The sequence below is a fragment of the Pseudophryne corroboree genome, unplaced genomic scaffold, assembly GCF_028390025.1.
Source record: "Pseudophryne corroboree isolate aPseCor3 unplaced genomic scaffold, aPseCor3.hap2 scaffold_752, whole genome shotgun sequence".
Classification (NCBI taxonomy): Eukaryota; Metazoa; Chordata; class Amphibia; order Anura; family Myobatrachidae; genus Pseudophryne; species Pseudophryne corroboree.
The window spans coordinates 81,301-95,182 of record NW_026970332.1 but is presented as its reverse complement, the minus strand read 5'-3'; the positions used below and the strand labels follow the sequence as shown (position 1 = coordinate 95,182).

At 45.4% G+C, this 13,882-nt stretch overlaps 1 protein-coding gene across 1 annotated transcript in view; it reads right to left on the bottom strand.

Moving 5' to 3' along the window:
* LOC135040603 (tyrosine-protein kinase SRK3-like) overlaps positions 1 to 13,882 on the bottom strand; it is a 95,274-nt gene that overhangs the window by 24,481 nt on the left and 56,911 nt on the right. The window lies entirely within an intron of this gene.

Genomic DNA, 13,882 nt, shown 5'->3' with positions numbered 1-13,882 from the left:
AGTAAAAGTCCATAAACTTCTTATGTCCATAACTATTCGCACGAGCGATTAATCCGCTTCAAACCAACACCGGAATATTGCTAATTAAATACTCTTCCGATGGATACTAAACACCACTGTATAACCCTTGTCTGACCCTTCGTATCAAACAAAGAGGGATCTCTCTGTCCATGAACATGCTACATTAACTAAACTTTCAGATTCTATCAAAGGGACCATAATCTACAAAATACATTATATGGTGAAAATATGTAACAATTGAGTCGCACGCTAGGCGCACATAAACTCTACCGTAAATGCGCATACCGTGCGCCTGCGGGTGCACGTAACGGCGGGTATGCGCACGCACGGGAGAGCGCACGCATGCGCAGCGAGGACACATATGAGGTGCAAATATGGCAGTGTGCATCATGATATTTTTCTGACTTTGACAGTCCACCCTTTGGCAGTCACCAATAACTGCCACTTTCTAAAACATTTCAAAACGAGAAAAATATATGTCATGTGTAAATATTTCTATGGTTGGGTAGGGGAGGAGAGGAGAAGGTAGGAAAAGGGTATGACCTAGTGAGATAGCAGAAGCATGTGTGTATGAATCCATGTTTGGGGGGTCATGTATCATTGTGCCGTACGTGTCTTAAATCAAGCTTCGAGGTATTGCGAAGTATACATTTGAATTCCTTCTTATCCCGTGGTACGGGTCTGTGGATGGGCTGTCAAACTTTACCGAGCTCTTTTCGGCTTTTGGTTGCAACAAAATGGGGGAGCACATTTTAGTTGATGATACATGAATGGGGGAATATGTGAATGCTGATATCTGTGCAGGTATTCCCTATCGCCTATGTGTGTGCTTTACCTGAAGGTTGTAGAGATGAAGATAAGAAACAATTATGGTAAATGCAGTGGTATTCTATGTCAGGTTAATGAACATTTGTCGGTTGAAGTCTTGTCTGGTGTCTGTTGAATGCAGTCTTCTTTGGGCTTTTGCCAGAATGTGCAGGCAAAAAGCTTTGTCAATGTCCATAGACTTACAAAAGTGTTGGGCTAGCGTGAATTTAAAATTTCTAGGGAAACTGGGGGTCTATGGCATAGTTCATCAAATATCTGTGTATAAGGTTGTCAAAACTTCTTCTTTAATCCATCTGTTGTCTGTATACAGGATCATCAAATTCCTCGTCCAAGTGGGTCTTTTTACCTTGGAGAAAACGGAAAAACAGGTGAAAGAAACGGACCGTATAATCGCATTTTCATCACATCATTGTCTCTACCGTTGGGTCATAAATCAAATCCATTGGAATTACAATTTCCTCACTCCTTAGACTCATTACCCTGGTACTACGTTTGCACTTCATTAAAGCCTGACCGCATCTAAATATCAAGCCAATCGTTATGACAACACCCAAGATACATAGGAGAAACTTCCCTACATCCATTATGACTCCTTGAGCCCATTCTCCTAAACCAGAGAACCAATTTCGCGGGTTCAACCATGACACCCAACCGGTCAACTCATTACCCACAGCAGCAAGGGTGAGATTGTGTCTCCTGCGAAATTCCCACTTTAATTGGAGAATATCATCCATCTTTTGGTCTATGACCTCGACCGGGTCCTCGGTACTATTCGTAATATATGTGCAGCATTTCACGCCGTACTGCGTTGCCAGTGTGACACAATATCCACCTGTCACTGCCGTGAGATAATTGAGAACCATTCTATGCTGAACCAGTTCTGTTTTATAAGCTTGAAGCTCTCTTCCAGTATACCTTAAAGTGTCATCATACATTTCTGTGATATTGTCTAACAAATTTGCGAGCGCAGATATATATCTATAGTTCAGCACGCCTCTAGCGGTGCGGGTGAAATCTAGCGCAAGTAGAACCTGAATCCCGGTGGATTCATGGATCATGTCAGAGGCCGGATGCTCTGTTCTTTCTATCAGGTGCCGTTTAACAACGTGCTCGTAATGAGTATGAGTATAAGGAGCTTGGGCAACACGGTGTATATCTTTCATTTTGGCATGTGATACAGTCATTACCTCAGGCAGTACTTTTCCAATATAACACAATCCTTCAGAGTTTGGGGCAAGCCACTTATACGCCTTCCTCCCGCATATGAAATATGCATCATCGGGGAGAACATATGGGACGGAGTAGGACATAACCATATTACACATCTTCCATGTGAAATCTCCTAACCCTAATTCTCCCATCTGTCTAGTACACGTATCAGTTTGTACGATATGTGCACAGTATCCTGGTGATACCTCTCCAACTCTCGTAATCCTACTTCCTAGGGTATACCTATATCGGAAAGATTTTTCTCTACTGGCTATGTGGCGTATAAGCTCTGTATCTGTAGGCATTCTATCTGCTCTATATGAAAAGGTCATGGTTTGGTTACTCCATGACACTTCCCAATTTCCCGGCTTTCGGGGATTGGAAATGTTAAAACATATTAGGGACTTATCCACATGATATTGGTGGAGCTTCAAACTAGGAGGACTGGAGATATTAAACCTCCTGTCCACCGGCCTCCCACCACTTAGCTCAAGTACCTCCCCTACCGTTAAAGGAAATGGTACTAGTCCTGATTTGCTATGACCTTGAGGTACTTGAGAGCATACCCAACAATCTGTCTGATTTAACACACTACCCACTAAGGAGTGATAGTCACTCAAGGGGTGCCGCTCCATGTGGATATTAAAACTGGATTGGCATTTCTTAAGGCACCCATCCTCAACTACATTGTCACAGAGTCTACAGATACAGTTTTCTTTTCAGCTAACAATGTTTACAAATAACATGGCTGCTACATCGTTTCCGGTACTCGCCTTTGCTTGGTGGTTGTGTTGCTATTGGAAATTTACACCTCCGTCTCAGTCATCAGAACCTTTCTGGATCCTTTCTCGACCTCACTGGTACTCTCACCGAAACAGACTGCTCTGGTCAACATCAGGGTCAACATGAAAACACGGCTCACAGTCTCTCGAGGCGAGTCCATCTTACAGGAGGAGAAAGGAGAAATTTGTAATGGGGGTACAGGAAAACAGTTTGAGGGGGAGAGAAACTTGTTACGATAATTAGTTCTCTAGTCTTGTTGTTCTTCTTGTTCTGCTGTCATCTCAAAGGTGCTGTCTCTCAGTCTTCCAACCGAACACTCCGGTGATACAATATTTCTTCCGAACCAGCGATCTTTCTGTAAGGAGCAAAAATCTTGCATTACCATTTGTCTAACTGATGTGTGACATACCATCTTTAAAATATGAAAACATGAGAAAGAAGAGAGAGAGAAAAAAAAACAACGAGAGAGAGAGAACCGTTCATATCACATATATCAACAATAAACAACAACAGAAAAAAACATTTTTCAAACATTTTAAAACATTGTTCATCAGGCTGTCATATCTACATGTCCAATGGTTTCCTTGCGCAGTCCCTCCCACCAGCACCTCCATACTCCACCCTCTGTATCTGGCCAGGATACATTGATGCGGATAGGTCATGCTGGGGTTTGGTAGACTTCTGCAAAGACCAAGCAGATATGCAATGTTTGAGTCCTATCAATAATCGTCAGAGATGGGGAGAGAAGAAAAAACATTTAACAGATACATTTACAACGTTTCACCCGGTCATTCCTGTGTCTTCAGGGAATGACCTCCCAATTTATTAACCGTTACCTCAGGCTTACCATCAGTCCTAATGATCACCTTTCCTGACTATATATTATGGGTGCGGCCCAAAATTCTTCCTATGTGATCCCTGATTATAATTTGGTGTGTCATAACTTTGCTCATTTCTTTGTCTAGGGGGTCTGACTTTATGTGGGCTGTTACAGTTGCCGGCATAATGCCCTTCTCTTTTACAAAGATAACAAATCCTTGGCTTCCTCCATGTGCTAGGGGCCTGGGGTTTTGATCGACTTGATGCCTCCTCTAGTGCTTGGATGCTCATTACCATCAACCGCTCTCCCTGTGCTTCCCTGGTTCTTTGGATATTGCGGTCATGCTCGATAGCGGACTCTCTTAATGCAGCCACCGAGATGCCTCTCCAGTGAGGTATAGATGTTTGTACCCTGACTCTTAGTGTGTCTTTTAAGCCGTCCATTAATACGGACACAGCTACCTCTCTGTGGTGTACATTAGTTTCAATGTCATCTATACCAGTGTACCTAGCCATATCCTGCAGAGCCCGATGAAAATACTCTGGTGTGGATTCACCTTCTTTTTGTCTTATTGTAAAGATTTTATTCCACTTTACTACTGCAGGAAAATATACTCCTAACTGTAGATTGATTCTTTTTACATTATCTTGGTTATACTTGTCTGTTAGTGGTACTTCCTCATCTAGCTTACAATCAGCAATAAATTTCAATGAATCAACATCGGGGGGTAAGCATGCCCTCAAAACTGTCCTCCAATCTTTGTCATTTGGCTCTGCAGTATTTCCTAGCTCTCTAATATACTTTTGACAAGCAACTAAGTCTTCCCTGGGATCAGGGAATTCAGACAAAATTGTTCTTAATTCTGTTCGGGAAAAGGGGCAGTACATGGCGATGTTCCTGACAGGAGTGACTCCTGAAGTGTCAGTTTTCCCATTTGGTACTGCAATTACCCTGACAGGATTAAGTCCAGTGACGTCATTCTGAATTGATTCTACAATATGAGGTACATTTGTTTGTGCGTGATGTATAACACCATACGTACCTGTGGACACGACCTCACCTGACCCTCCATTAGGGGGTTTGATTACTGCCTTTACCGATTTGGTCGCGTCCACCTGGATGTCTTGTATGATGGCTGCTGGAAAAGGTGCCGACATCGTGCTGGGCTCACTTTCTTGTTGGTGATCCTGAGGAAAGTTTAACATGGGGTGCGACTTGCATGGGTTAATAGTTGTACATTTAACACTTTCATTTTTATAAACCTTATTACGTTTGTTACTTTCATTCTTAATATAGTTACTAAGTGCATTTTCATCGTACAACATTGTGCCTTTCTTCGCAACCATAATCCTCTCCATTGCCATGTCTCTCCTCTCAAGATGAAAATCAGGTATGTAAGTTAAATTTCTTTGCATTTCACTTTCCTGTTGCCATAACTGCAAACAATCATAATGTTTAACTCGTTGTTTCCAGGATTTTATGAGACAGATCCTTCGCCTTAAATTATGCAATACCTCTGAGTCAAAACTACCTATCCCAGGAAATGGTGCTTTATCCCCCACAGTCATTCGTGTCCATTCGTCACAAAAGGTCTCAGTGTGGGGACCATATCTCCCCCACATTACTAACCGAGCAGACCCTCGGGGTCTGCAAGCCTCTGCAGTCTGAACCCTGACTGCTGAACGTCCCTGTGTTGTGCACTTGGCTGCCATTGTGGACCTTTTTAACACAGAAAAACTTCCTAAAATGCACCAAACACAGAAGTCTACGGTGGGAGTTCTCCAAGCTCTTCCACCAGCTTCTTCTGCTCCGGGTATCTCCGGTCCGCCTTCTAGAAGACACGTGTAGCCGTTGCAGGCCCTACCTCTAGAGATTTTCCTGAGAAAATTCTCTTCCTTTTTCTTTACACAAATCACGCTTGCATGTGCTTCCCACAACACGTATGAGGGCAATTTACCTCGTATCACGTTGCGTTATTTGGTCACACCTACAACCGTGCGGTCCAATCGTACCACTTATAGACACTTGTTGCCCATAAATGGTAGGATCATTGGAGTCTCCCTACTTTGCTCCAAAACAGCCAGAGCGTAATACAACGAAAACTTTATCACACTCTGTCGCACGTTTTCACTTAGACCGTGCTCATACTTCACCAAGATTTCACCAAGACTTCACCAAGACTTCACCAAGAGGAGTTCAATACACTCATACCGTTTTCAACCCACACTAACATTCTATAGTTTTCTGATCAGAAAAATCATTTCCCGTAATCTGATAGCTCTCCCCAGAGGCATTACAGTAAAGTAAGGTATTTAAACTAAGTTTTGGAAACTGAAATCAATTTGTGCTATTATCGCGTGGCTATACTATACCGCCCCCACTAAAACAATGCTATTGTGCGATTTGAGTTTTCGGTGGGCGTACCCAGACGCTCCGTTGCGTAATATACGCTGCGTGCGTCGGCCTTTGTGTTGCGTACGCTAGTCTCACCCTTTTGTTAGAGACACGTGTACGCTGGCCACAAAAATACAATTAGCACGTTTATCAATGTAGATGATCTTTAACTGTAATCATCTACCAAGCACCACACAGGTCTCTCCTTGTATCTCAGGCGAAGCTGTGCGTGTGTTTTACAAATTACCCTTTAATGCATTACTTTTACTCTTTAACTACCAATAGCAACAAATCTTTCTCAGCACGTTATCAATTGTGAAATGGCAAACAGGAGAGTGATATGAAAATACACGAAAAAGAAATGCAGCTATATGCGTGTGTAAGCAAAACAGAAATAAACAGTTTTTTTTTTTTAAAAGACACTAGCGTTTTGTTCTTACCTCCGGTTCCGGATTCCCTCAGCACCCTTTACTAAGCGAAGCAGACGCTTATCCAGACAGCACTACGAGGAATATGACCTCCCGCCCTTTGCTGATGGATAATGTCTGCTGAAATTACCTAGTGCAGATATGTGAAGGATGGACGAGCCGCCAATTGATAAAGCTGAATATTTATCTTACTTTAAACCCTTTAAGAGGTCAAAGAACACAGTACGCTATTTACGTATGGTATACCGTAAGGGTACGCACGTTGCGTAACAATCGCTTAGCCGTAGTCGAGACGCTCGAGCGTCACGTTCGCTTACGGCCAAGAGATCACAGGCAGGCACGCTATAGGCTGCCGACTAGATAAAGCCAAATATTTATCCTATATAACACACTATAAAGAGGTTAAGAAACACTGTACGCAACTGGCGCACGAGGTACCGTAAGGGTACGCTCTTAGCGTAGCGGACGCTGTATCGGGAGCGAGCCGCTTGAGCGACACAAACGCTCGCGAGAATACGCTGTTGGTATCGGGCACACTATAGGTGAGCGACTACCGTAATGCTACGCTATCAGCGTAGCGGACGCTCGAGACCACGAGGAGATCACGAGCGGCGCAGACGTTCACAAGATAACAATCAGTAGACCTTGAATGTAACACACAGAAATGATATTCTTATACTGTAAACCCTTGCGTAGTGATAAGTTGAAAATGCAACACAGTGTAAGCGGGTTTACACTAAAGCTGTTTGAGCGATAGAGACGCTCCTATTACCCACTGCAATATAATGAACACACACAATACCGGTCTAAGGGTCTAACGCCTTTTAAGGAAATGAATGAACGTTCAAAAGAATAATACAATACAAGTCATACACTACCAATATAACATAGACTACCTAACCAGATAACTACACATGAAACACAATAGTAGTACAATAACTATATAAGAGAAACGAGAGAGAAAGAGAAGAGAGAGAAAGAGAGAGATATGGCTCACAATAACAAGAAAGAAAATATGATTGCGGAGAAAACTTACGCACAAAGGGAAACAATCGCATGCGCCTCTGGATATCCAGCTCCCGATTATCAGCAATGAGAACCGTTGAAGAGAATAGAGAGCTGGCCCAGATCGGCTTGTCCTTTTATACCCTACACATAATACAGTACAATGGTCCTATATTCTTATTGTTCATTGGACACAGGAATTCCTCTTCGCATTATAACAAAAGGTCATAGGTTAATTCATACAGGTGGGCTGTGACTATTTCCAACTGCTCAGGTGGGTGGGAAACTAGGTTTCCCGCCGCATGGATAATAAAGTGCAAATATAGTAAAAGTCCATAAACTTCTTATGTCCATAACTATTCGCACGAGCGATTAATCCGCTTCAAACCAACACCGGAATATTGCTAATTAAATACTCTTCCGATGGATACTAAACACCACTGTATAACCCTTGTCTGACCCTTCGTATCAAACAAAGAGGGATCTCTCTGTCCATGAACATGCTACATTAACTAAACTTTCAGATTCTATCAAAGGGACCATAATCTACAAAATACATTATATGGTGAAAATATGTAACGATTGAGTCGCACGCTAGGCGCACATAAACTCTACCGTAAATGCGCATACCGTGCGCCTGCGGGTGCACGTAACGGCGGGTATGCGCACGCACGGGAGAGCGCACGCATGCGCAGCGAGGACACATATGAGGTGCAAATATGGCAGTGTGCATCATGATATTTTTCTGACTTTGACATTCTCAACCTCTGTGCATCTATCTTGACTCCGGCTCTCAGAGTATAACCTGCTGGTCAGTACCTGCTTGTTTCCCTCTACAGTGGTTAGTTGTGGCCAATGGACATTACATCTCCGGGTCTTGCAGTGACTTTATTACCAACTCATTCTATATTGCCACAATATCCTTCTACCACTGTGCTAAAGGAACTGTACTGTTGTTTTTATTGCACAATCTACCATTGAATTACCTGAACTGCCTAGGTGTATCAGAACTGTGTGTTTAATAAATATTTTACAACGTTGTCTTCGTCACGCCTTCGGCTTCAGTGCCTAATCCTCTGCATGTCTACAAACCCTATCCAACCATCCCGGTTCACTTACACTCCAGCTCCTACAACTGAGGCCTCCCCAGGTCAGCCTCAGCCCTCAGTTGTGACAATGGGCCAATAACTCGGCAAGTCCCTATAGTGCTATAGGTGTCTGGATGGAAGCTGGACAGTAAATACTGTAGATAGTAAAAAGGTCAACAGGGTCAAAAGGTTGACATGGAAATGGTTGACACATTGGTTTTTTAATGACTTTTTCATAATTTTAGGGTTAAACACTTGGTGTAGGGTTAGGCTGCCAGAGGGAGCAGTTAGGGTTAGACACTTGGTGTAGGGTTAGGCTGCCATAGGGAGCAGTTAGGGTTAGACACTTGGTGTAGGGTTAGGGTTAGGCTGCCAGAGGGAGCAGTTAGGTTTAGACACTTGGTGTAGGGTTAGGGTTAGGCTGCCAGAGGGAGCAGTTAGGGTTAGACACTGGTGTAGGGTTGGGCTGCCAGAGGGAGCAGTTAGGGTTAGGCACTTGGTGAAGGGTTAGGCTGCCATAGGGAGCAGTTAGGGTTAGACACTTGGTGTAGGGTTAGGTTGCCATAGGGAGCAGTTAGGGTTAGACACTTGGTGTAGGGTTAGGGTTAGGCTGCCAGAGGGAGCAGAAAGGTTTAGACACTTGGTGTAGGGTTAGGCTGCCAGAGGGAGCAGTTAGGGTTAGGCACTTGGTGAAGGGTTAGGCTGCCAGAGGGATCAGTTAGGGTTAGGCACTTGGTGTAGGGTTAGGCTGCCAGAGGGATCAGTTAGGGTTAGGCACTTGGTGTAGGGTTAGGGTTAGGCTGCCAGAGGGATCAGTTAGGGTTAGACACTTGGTGTAGGGTTAGGGTTAGGCACTTGATGTAGGGTTAGGCAGCCATAGGGATCAGTTAGGGTTAGGCACTTGATGTAGGGTTAGGCTGCCAGAGGGATCAGTTAGGGTTAGGCACTTGGTGTAGGGTTAGGCTGCCAGAGGGATCAGTTAGAGTTAGACACTTGGTGTAGGGTTAGAGTTAGGCTGCCAGAGGGAGCAGTTAGGGTTAGACACTGGTGTAGGGTTGGGCTGCCAGAGGGATCAGTTAGGGTTAGGCACTTGGTGTAGGGTTAGGGTTGGGCTGCCAAGGGGATCAGTTAGGGTTAGACACTTGGTGTAGGGTTAGGGTTAGGCTGCCAGAGGGAGCAGTTAGGGTTAGACACTTGGTGTAGGGTTAGGGTTAGGCACTTGATGTAGGGTTAGGCTGCCATAGGGATCAGTTAGGGTTAGGCACTTGATGTAGGGTTAGGCTGCCAGAGGGATCAGTTAGGGTTAGGCACTTGGTGTAGGGTTAGGCTGCCAGAGGGATCAGTTAGGGTTAGACACTTGGTGTATGGTTAGGGTTAGGCTGCCAGAGGGAGCAGTTAGGGTTAGACACTTGGTGTAGGGTTGGGCTGCCAGAGGGATCAGTTAGGGTTAGGCACTTGGTGTAGGGTTAGGGTTGGGCTGCCAAGGGGATCAGTTAGGGTTAGACACTTGGTGTAGGGTTAGAGTTAGGCTGCCAGAGGGAGCAGTTAGGGTTAGACACTTGGTGTAGGGTTAGGCTGCCAGAGGGATCAGTTAGGGTTAGACACTTGGTGTAGGGTTAGGGTTAGACACTTGGTGTAGGGTTAAGCTGCCAGAGGGATCAGTTAGGGTTAGGCACTTGGTGTAGGGTTAGGGTTGGGCTGCCAAGGGGATCAGTTAGGGTTAGACACTTGGTGTAGGGTTAGGGTTGGGCTGCCAAGGGGATCAGTTAGGGTTAGACACTTGGTGTAGGGTTAGGGTTAGGCTGCCAAGGGGATCAGTTAGGGTTAGACACTTGGTGTAGGGTTAGGGTTGGGCTGCAACGGGGATCAGTTAGGGTTAGACACTTGGTGTAGGGTTAGGTTTGGGCTGCCAGAGGGATCAGTTAGGGTTAGACACTTGATGTAGGGTTAGGGTTAGGCTGCCAGAGGGAGCAGTGAGGGTTAGACACTTGGTGTAGGGTTAGGGTTAGGCTGCCAGAGGGAGCAGTGAGGGTTAGACACTAGGTGTAGGGTTAGGGGTAGGCTGCCAGAGGGAGCAGTTAGGGTTAGGCACTTGGTGTAGGGTTAGGGTTGGGCTGCCAGAGGGAGCAGTTAAGGTTAGACACTTGGTATAGGGTTAGGATTAGGTTGCCAGAGGGAGCAGTTAGGGTTAGGCACTTGATGTAGGGTTAGGGTTAGGCTGCCAGAGGGAGCAGTTAGGGTTAAACACTTGGTGTAGGGTTAGGGTTGGGCTGCCAGAGGGATCAGTTAGGGTTAAACACTTGGTGTAGGGTTAGGCTGCCAGAGGGATCAGTTAGGGTTAAACACTTGGTGTAGGGTTAGGGTTGGGCTGCCAGAGGGATCAGTTAGGGTTAAACAGTTGGTGTAGGGTTAGGCTGCCAGAGGGATCAGTTAGGGTTAAACACTTGGTGTAGGGTTAAGCTGCCAGAGGGAGCAGTCAGGGTTAGGCACTTGGTGTAAGTTTAGGGTTGGGCTGCCAGAGGGAAAAGTTAGGGTTAGGCACTTGCTGTAGAGTTATGGCTAGGCTGCCAGAGGGAACAGTTAGGGTTAGACACTTGGTGTAGGGTTAGGGAAAGGCTGCCAGAGGGAGCAGTTAGGGTTAGACACTTGATGTAGGGATAGGGTTAGGCTGCCAGAGGGAGCAGTGAGGGTTAGACACTTGGGGGTATATTTACTAAAATTCGTATTTTTCAGAATGAGATTAAAGTTTAAACACGAATGACATCGAATGTGTAATTTTGCAACTTTTTGAATTTATTACGACTCATTTACTAAGATGTCGTATTTTACATTTTCGAGTTGTTCGATGTCGATGTCATTCGTATTTTTTGGCAGTGTTTTACGGCAGTGAATAGTAAAACACTGCCGACATTAAAACAATGAAACTCGGCCGGATCTGTGAGATCCATGCAGGGTTTTATTGTGCATCTTTAAAAAAATAAAAAAAAGTTTAAAGTCTGAAAAAAAATTGCGTGGGGTCCCCCCTCCTAAGCAAAACCAGCCTTGGGCTCTTTGAGCCGGTCCTGGTTGAAAAAATATGTGGAAAAAAATGACTGGGGTTCCCCCATATTTAATCAACCAGCACCGGGCTCTGCGCCTGGTCCTGGTGCAAAAAATACGGGGGACAAAAAGCGTAGGGGTCCCCCGTATTTTTTACACCAGCACCGGGCACCACTAGTCAGAGAGATAATGCCACAGCCGGGGGACACTTTTATATAGGTCCCTGCGGCCCTGGCATTAAATCACTAACTAGTCACCCCTGGCCGGGGTACCCTGGAGGAGTGGGGACCCCTTAAAGCAAGGGGTGTCCCCCCTCCAGCCACCCAAGGGCCAGGGGTGAAGCCCAAGGCTGTCCCCCCCATCCATGGGCTGCGGATGGGGGTCTGATAGCCAAGTGTAAAATAAAAGAATATTGTTTTTTGCACAAGAACTACAAGTCCCTGCAAGCCTCCCCCGCAAGCTGGTACTTGGAGAACCACAAGTACCAGCATGCAGAGGTTAAACGGGCCCGCTGGTACCTATAGTTCTTCTGCAAAAAAAATACCCAGATAAAAACAGGACACACACACCTTGAAAGTACAACTTTATTACATACATTCCGACACACGCATACTTACCTATGTTCAGATGCCGACTCGGCCCACGTCTCGACGTCGATTCCAGGGTACCTGAAAATAAAATTATACTCACCTAAATCCAGTGTGTCGGTCAGCAGTTGACCGCGAGTAACCTCAACCGCTGACCGCAAAGTTCCCTTCATTGGTTATAATGTAGCGCCTATGCGCTACATTGTATCTTCACTGCACAGCCTCACTGACACTACAGGAGGTCACAGCCAATCAGGAGGGTGCCACGACGTGGCGCACCCTGATTGGCTGAAGGGACCCTCTTTGACAGGAGTCAGGGGGGGTCCCGGCAGACAGGGAAAGGGGTCCCATGTGTAAACATGGGACCCCTTTCAGTGCATGGATCGGGTATGCGGTTTGTTTTTTTGCCAAGTACGTGGATTATAAAAAAAGGACACGACACACTGGATTTAGGTGAGTATAATTTTATTTTCAGGTACCCTGGAATCGACGTCGAGACGTGGGCCGAGTCGGCATCTGAACATAGGTAAGTATGTGTGTGTCGGAATGTATGTAATAAAGTTGTCCTTTCAAGGTGTGTGTGTCCTGTTTTTATTTGGGTATTTTCTTTGCAGAAGAACTATAGGTACCAGCGGGCCCGTTTAACCCCCGCATGCTGGTACTTGTGGGGGTTACCAGCTTGCGGGGGAGGCTTGCAGGGACTTGTAGTTCTTGTGCAAAAAACAATATTCTTTTATTTTACACTTGGCTATCAGCCCCCCATCCGCAGCCCATGGATGGAGGGGACAGCCTCGGGCTTCACCCATGGCCCTTGGGTGGCTGGAGGGGGGGGACCTCTTGATTTAAGGGGTCCCCACTCCTCCAGGGTACCCCTGCCAGGGGTGACTAGTTACTGATTTAATGCCAGGGCCGCAGGGACCTATATAAAAGTGTCCCCCGGCTGTGGCATTATCTCTCTGACTAGTGGAGCCCGGTGCTGGTGTAAAAAATACGGGGGACCCTTACGCTTTTTGTCCCCCGTATTTTTTGCACCAGGACCAGGCGCAGAGCCCGGTGCTGGTTGATTAAATATGGGGAACCCCTGTCATTTTTCCCCCCATATTTTGTCAACCAGGACCGGCTCAAAGAGCCCGAGGCTGGTTTTGCTTTGGAGGGGGGACCCCACACATTTTTTTTTTCTAATTTTATATCATTTCCCACCTCTTCCCACTGATAAACATGCACGGATATCATGGATCCGTGCATGACTATTAGAACACGATAAAAAAAAAAGCAGGTCTGTTTTAAAACTGCTTTTTTTTACAATTTGTATTTTTTCACGGCAGTGTTTGGCTATTGCCGGCAGTATTTGTGAAATACAATTTTTAGTAAATTACCGAGTTGTATGAAAAAACAGGCGTATTTGACCGATGGTGTATTCATTCGTATTTTTTTTTCTTTGACTTCAAAAAAAATACGAATGCCCTTATCACTGCCGAGATTTGCGTTTAGTAAATTCCCGAGATTACACTTTGAAGAAAAAACATCATCTCGGTCAAAATCAGGAGCTTAGTAAATATACCCCTTGGTTTAGGGTTGGGCTGCCAGAGGGAACAGTTAGGGTTAGGCACTTGGCGTAGGGTTAGGGTTGGGCTGCCAGAGGGATCAGTTAGGGTTAGGCACTTGGTGTAGGGTTAGGGA